We start from the raw sequence: 7,306 nt of genomic DNA on the forward strand, positions 1-7,306 counted from the left end.
GGCAGAATGACCAGAATGAACAACTGCTGGACCAGTCACTATGAGGCTCACTGACCACTCTTGGTTCTTTTCCCCGGCCAGCAGGCTCTGATTGCCTGATGGCCACCCACTGTGGGGTTGGGGCCGGCAATGGCGGGAACAGCTGACCTCTCATTCCCTTCCCCCGGGTGTCAAGCACTGATCACCGATGGCGAACAGGGAACTGGGGGTGGGTGGTGGGGGGGGGCGGGGCCAGCTGCAGGCAGCTGGAGAAGATGGCCCTGGTTGCAGGCCAGGCCTAGGGACTGTACCTGTGCATGAATTTCGTGCTTTGGCCTCTAGTATATCTATAATAATAAAAGCGCAATTATACCAGACAGCCAAACGACCTTCCAGATGAAGCCGGGGCTGCAAGGGCATCAGGCCTTTAATATAGAATAAACTTGCTTAATTAGACCTGCTTTCTGACTTAGCTATACTTTTTCCATCCCAGTGAAACACCCCAACTTCTCTTTCAGGTAATTATCAGCAACACAGCAGTAAATAACAACATGAAGCAGATTATTATTGTAGATCACGCAGGGAGAACAAAGGGTAAAATATTTAACTGTAGCAGTGTTTGACTATATCCTGCACAGTGAGAAAACCTGAAGTCATTTTTAAGTTCCATCATTTCTTACTTCTTTTCAGTCAGGTCAAGTTTCTAAACTTTCTAAATCTTCATTTTCCAGCTAATGAAAAAAAAAAAAAAAAGGATTCTACCAAGTTTCCTATCTACCTACAGGACTTCTGTGAAGATCAAATGAGATGAGGCATGGGAAAATGCTTCACAGACATTTGGTTGAACTGTAAAATATTTTCACCTGGCTATAAAGCAAGTTGGGTTCCTGGGCTGAAGAAACTCCAAAGACTGTAGTGGCTAGGGAGAGGAAGCCAGGCATTGCTACGTGACATCATTACCCAATACCCACAATGACCGTTTCCAGGCTGGGCTGGGCTATGGGCTGCATTTTCCTCTATGGGGTCTTAGCACCACTGTTGTGATTTGGTGGTGTGTTGCTCTGGGGTGGAGGTGGGGCCTGTGTCCCACTTGGGGGAAGCCAAGTGTTGGTTTGTCAGTGCTGGATCTGTGGTGCTGTTTATTTTTAAACTAGAGGCCTGGTGCATGGAATTCCTGCACTGCATGGCTAGGGTCCCTAGGCCTGGCCAGCAATCAGGGCCGATCGGAGCCTTCCTTACCCCGGCTGCCGGTTGCCAGCTGGGGCCTTCCTTCCCCTGGCTGCTGTCCAGGGCCTTCTTTTGTTCTGCACTGCCCCTGGTTGTCAGCGCATTTCATAGCGAATGGTCGAACTCCCAGTTGGTTGAACTCCCGAGAGGACAATTTGCATATTAGCCTTTTATTATATAGGGTGGCATGGCAGCTCCTGCATTGAGTGTCTACCCCTTGGTGGTCAGTGCACATCATAGCTACCAGTCAGAGGGGCACTTAGCCTTTTATACACACACACACACACACACACACACACACACACTAGGGGCCTGGTGCACGAAATTCGTACACTGAGGTCAGGGGTCCTTCTCACATACTGGGAGCCCTCAGGGGATGTCCTATTGATGGCTTAGGCCCATGCCCTTTGTGGGAGGCAACTGGGCTGATCAGGGGAAGGCACCAGCCCCATCACCCCGCTACTGCAGCCACTGTCAGTCACCGCAGCCACCAAGGTGTTTTTATCAACACGGACTCCAGTCCCTTCACCAAGAAAAAATGACAACTTTCTTTAGGCATTTTCAAGATGTGTCTTTCATAGGATATGGATTTCTTTATTTACTTTTTATCCTCACCTGAGGGTATGTTTCCATTGACTTTTAGAGAATGTGGAAGAGAAAGGGAAAGACAGAGAGAAACATCAAAGTGAGAGGAACACTTTGATTGGTTGCCTCCTGCATGAGCCCTGATCTGGGCCCCGGCCAGGGAGGAGCCTGCAACCTAGGTACATGCCCTTGATCAGAATCAAACCCAGACTCTGCTGTCTGCAGGCCCAGGCATTATCCACTGAGTCAAACCGGCTAGGGCAGGATATGACATTTCTTAGCCCTCCAGCAGCGGACCTTTATTTTTTTCTCCAGAATTGTGGTGGAAAAACCCTAGATCACCTTTTTGGATTCTTATTACCCAAGTTACTAAGAATATTACCAGTAGCATACAGGAAGCTTAGCCAATGCGCAGTCAGAAAAGGTTTTTCCTCTATAGTTCACACCAATCAAGGGCTGGGCCCTGCCCAGGCCTAAAGCCTGTGGTCTGAAGCTTTAGGCCAGGGAAGGCCTCTCCAGCTCCCTCTGATCACTGGCTCAGCCCCTGCCCAGGCCTGCCCAGACCGAAAGCCTCTTGGGCAGGAGCGGACCCCCAGCTCCCTACAATCAATCGCAGGGTGTCCACTCCTACCCAGGCTGAAAGCAGACCCCCAGCTCCCTAGGATCGATTGCAGGGGGTCCACTCATGCACCAGGCGGAAAGCAGACCCCCAGCTCCCTGCCCAGGTGATCGAGCACAGGGGGTTGCTGGTGCACCAGGCTGCAGTGGACACCCAGCTCCCTGTGATCGATTCCAGGGGGTCTGCTTCGACACCAGGCCAAAAGCCTCTGCCAGAGGTTTTCAGCCTGGTGCCGGAGTGGACCCCAGCTCCCTGCGATCCGTTGCAGGGGGTCCACTCAGGGTGCCTATGTACGCAAATTAACCGCCATCTTGGTTGGGTTTATTTGCATACTCACTCTGATTGGCTGGTGGGCGTGACTTGGCTGATGGGCGTGGCTTGTGTAGCAGAGTGATGGTTAATTTGCATATTGTTCTTTTATTAGAGAGGATAGGTATTTCATAGGAAAAAAACACACAGCATTACACACAATAGGTTGACCTACACATTTCTTCCAACAGTGACACATATTCCTGACAGGGGATGTATGTATCCATCCATGAAATAGAATATAGGAAATACGTTTGTAAACGTGGCTGGGAAAGTCTGTTTGGAAAATCTAGTGTTAGTGTTTCAATCAGATGGACTTTGTGTTTGTAGAGAAGTGGGCGAACTCTCTTGGAATGAGTGACAAGCAGTTAGGCACACTGCTGTTGTGTTAGTCACAGGTTATACTTATTCTCAAATGGAACTCCTGCTATGGAATGCAAGCTCTGCCAGTAATAGGCATTGCACTACCTCATGGAAGACACCCAACTTACCCACACGAGGGCTACTAGTGCAGTCTTGAAAGGGGAAAACCTTTTCCAAATGAGTCTGGCAGAGCCTGTAAACCAAAGATGTAAATGCTACTGAGAAACAGTTTCCAGAAGAGCCAGTTTCACTGTTTCTGTGAGCTGCACATTGTGTACACTTTTTCGTAATTAGTAGGAGTTACCTTTAGCAATAATAGTCTGTGATAGAAAGAGCTTGCCCCAGTCCTGCTGGGTGTGAATTCACTCACTGTAAGTAATCACACACTTCACTACAGTTTTACACAAAGTGCAGAGAATGGAAACAGTAAAAGGGAACAGTCCTAAGGAGGTTTGCTAGTAGCATTTATCAATACACATGATCTCTTCAGTAAAAAATGAATCCATGCATTAACCTTTGGGAGTAGTGTTCATTCTTTGAAGGAATGCACAGGTAGACTTATTGATGGAATGGTGGTACCTCCTGTCAATGTTATAATACAACGCCATATCCCGGAGAACGTGTTCGAGCATTCCTGACATAGTTGCCAGGAGTTACACTTAGTGACTATAGTCTGGGGGAAAACAGTTGGCCAAAATCCTGCTTGCTGTGAATTAATTCCATGAGTTTTCAAACACTTTGCTACCTGTTTTACAGAATTCACACATCACATCTGGTCTGTGCTAGCAATTTTTGCAAATGTGTTTTTATATGTGATGTCATAGACTAAGATATGCAATCAATTAGAGAATAAGTTTTACTCTTTGAAGGAATACACACATAAGTCAATTGGTTGGAATGCTGATAACCCCTTTGGAATACTGTCATGTAATGTCATTTACTTGAGGAATAGGTGGAGAAATTTATTACCTAAGAGGTAGGGTTACATTTAGTAATGACAGCCTGTCAAGAAAACAGTGGGTCAAAATCCAACTGTGTATTCATTCTTTCTAAAGTGTCCAACCCTTCACTAGAGCTTGTACACAATGCACAGCTCATTGAAATACAGGCAGTCCTCAGGTTACGTTGGACTCAACGTACATTGTTTCGTGGTAACATTGCCATCTCCCATTTACAGTATTCATAAAAAAAGTTCCATCATTTCAACATATGTACATATGTGCTTTATGGTTTTTATTACTTATTTACCACAAGTAAAGGTCAGGAATTATCTTTCTTTAAATTTTTTTTTACTGTTTCACTTCATTACTGCTATGTATGTGCTCCATGTGAGTGACGTAGGTGCTTATGTAGGTGAGTTCCTACTTACGGCAAAAATTGCATTATGTCCCGCCATAGGAATGGATCTCTGATGTAACCCGAAGACTGCCTGTACTAATAATAGACTATCCGAGACACAGTTTGCTAATCAAATACTATATTGATTATATGTTGTCATAGAGTAATAGATGCTTTACCTATTGGTAATATGGTTCACACTTTGAAGGAATACACAGGTAAACCCAGTGTGTGGATGGTATTAAGGTCTGTGAGATATTGGAATACAATGGCATGAACTTGGAGAGCATGTTGGAACATTCACTGATCAATTAGTAGCTGTGTCATTTAGTAATGACAGCCTGTTTTCGAAGCAGTTTGCTGAAATCCAACTAAAGAAGAATGAACCCTAAGGGTTGTCAAACACTTCACAGCAGATTTACACAATGCAGGCTCATGGAAACACTAAAATTAGAAAGTTCTACGTGGAGTTTGCTAGTTGAATTTACAGACATTGCATAGGGCGTTTAGAAATGTATAGGACATATCAGAATAATACTTGCATGAAAATTTGCATTTATGTAAGACAACAAATAGTAAAATCCTATCTAATAATAGAGTAACATGTAAATTACCATCACTCCGCTACGCCCACGATTGGGCGGCAGGAGGCTGGGGGGCGGGACTCGGGGTGGCCTATCCGGCCATTGAGAGGCACGGATCCGCTGCCACTGAGGGGGGCTACCCTGCTGTTGAGAGGCGCAGGGGGCGGGACTCTCAACGGCCGCTGAGGGGGGCTGCCTCAGACACCTGGCTACCCGGCCAGCAGTTGAGAGGCGCAGCTGGGTGTCCCCGGCAGGCCCCCTAAGCGGCTGCGGATCTGGCCGTTGTGGAGCTGGGGCCGCCCGCCCCGCCCCCGTGGCCTCTGCGGCAGGAGCGGGAGATGGTGCTGTCGGAGTTGGCGGTTCGCCTCAACTGCGCCGAGTACAAGGACTGGGTGAAGGCGGGCCACTGCCTGTTGCTGCTGCGCCGCTGCCTGCAGGGCTTCGTGGGCCGGGAGATGCTGGCCTTCCACCGCAGCCTGCTCGCCTGCGCCCCTGGCCTGGGCCCGGGCGCCACCTGCCGCAGCGGCTCCAGGTGCAGCCCGCGGGGCCGCCAGTTCCAGCCTCAGTGCCAGGTGTGCGCGGAGTGGAAACGGGAGATCCTGAAACATCACACCAACAGAAACGGAGACGTCCACTGGGGCAACTGACGGCCGGGCCGCTGGCCCGCGGACGCCTGGGAGGTGGCCAAGGCCTTCATGCCCCGCGGACTGGCGGGCAAAGCAGGACCCGAGGAATGTGATGCAGTGGCTCTTTTGGTGGCCTGCAGTGGCTCTTGCCAGGCCTAAACCTCATCAACGCCTGCGATCACTTCCTGGTTGATCACAGAGGTGATTAAGTGTCGTAACGATATCATGCACTCTTCAGAGATGAAGGTATCTTCTATGTGGCTTCGAGATTTCCAGATAAAGATCCAACATTTTCTGAATGAATTCCATAATATCCCAGAGATTGTGGAGGCGTACTCCAGAATAGAAGAGCTGTTGACATCGGACTGGGCCGTCCTCATCCCCGAGGAAGATCATCGAGATGGGTGTGACTATGAAACAGGCATTTACCTGAGTGAGAGCCAAGTCCATGAAATCGAAATGGAATTTCTAAAGGAAAAACTTCAAGAGATTTATCTTCAAGCGAAAGAACAAGAGGTGTTGCCAGAAGAGATCCTAACTCGGCTGGAAGCGGTGAGAGAATTTCTAAGAAACAATGAGGATCTTAGGAACGGTCTTTCAGAGGATCTGCAGAAGCTGGGCAGCCTGTGTCTACAGCATCAAAAACTGGATTCAAAGGAGCCTGGGGTCCAGGCAGCCGCAGGGGAGGCCTGAGATTCACAGATTCATTCATACCTCCTCTATTCCTCTTACCCAAGATGTCTTCCACCTCTGACTGTGTCCTGTGTGTTTCCTGAACTGTGGCGCCGCTGTCCCATTCCAGCTGTGGTGCTTAGCTGGCCATGTTGCCTCTGAACCTTCAGGGACAGAATTGCCACGGTCCCCGCTGCCCAGGGCCTAGCCGCCTGAGGAGTGGCCCAAGTGAAGCTGAGCTCTTGCTTCCTCAGCTGCCCATCAAGGATGTGATCTGGCCCTGGCCAGTGTGGTTCAGTGGATAGAGCGTCAGCCTGCAGACCAACGGGTCCCGGATTCGATTCTGGTCAAGGGCATGTACCTTGATTGCAGGCTCCTCCCTGGCCCGGGCCCTGGTCAGGACTCGAGCAGAAGGCAACCAATCGATGTGTCTCTCTCACCTCGACGTTGCTCTCTGTCTCTCCCTTTCTCTTCTACTCTCTCTAAAACAAAAATCAATGGAAAAATAACCTTGGGTGAGGATTAACAAACAAATTTTTTTTTAAAAAAGGAAAAAAAATTAAAAATGGATGTGATCTGTAGAGAAGGGGCAAGGATGGGGGCGGGTGTTCAATGTAAATATTTTTACAGTAAAAGACACTTAATGTAATTTTATAAAACCTAAAAAAAAAAAAAAAGTGGTGGAGCTGGGTGCCTGTCTGCTCTGGCACCAGGCCTTTCAGAAGCCTCCACCGAGCCGGAGGCTTCTGAAAGGCCTGGTGCACCAGCGGACAGGCACCCAGCTCCCCCGTGATCAAAAGCGAAAGTGTGTAGGGGACCCTACACGTGCATGATTCAATCATGCACTGGGCCTCTAGTTTTTAATATAAAAAGCTTGAATAGAGACTTCACCCATAAGGACATAGGAGCAGTAAAAAGCTCATGAAAAGATATTCAGCATTAGCCAATAACATGCAAATTAAAATCACAGTGACTGTACATTAAATAGATAAAAATAGAACATT

General features: G+C 48.2%; 1 pseudogene across 1 annotated transcript; it reads left to right on the forward strand.

Moving 5' to 3' along the window:
* The first annotated feature begins 5,342 nt into the window (after positions 1–5,342).
* On the forward strand, positions 5,343–6,328 carry LOC307094382 (uncharacterized protein CXorf38-like; annotated as a pseudogene). Its single transcript has one exon. The product of its transcript is annotated as an uncharacterized protein CXorf38-like (transcript).
* The last annotated feature ends 978 nt before the right edge of the window (positions 6,329–7,306 follow it).

Source organism: Cnephaeus nilssonii (assembly GCF_951640355.1).
Source record: "Cnephaeus nilssonii genome assembly, chromosome: 22".
Taxonomy (NCBI): domain Eukaryota; kingdom Metazoa; phylum Chordata; class Mammalia; order Chiroptera; family Vespertilionidae; genus Cnephaeus; species Cnephaeus nilssonii.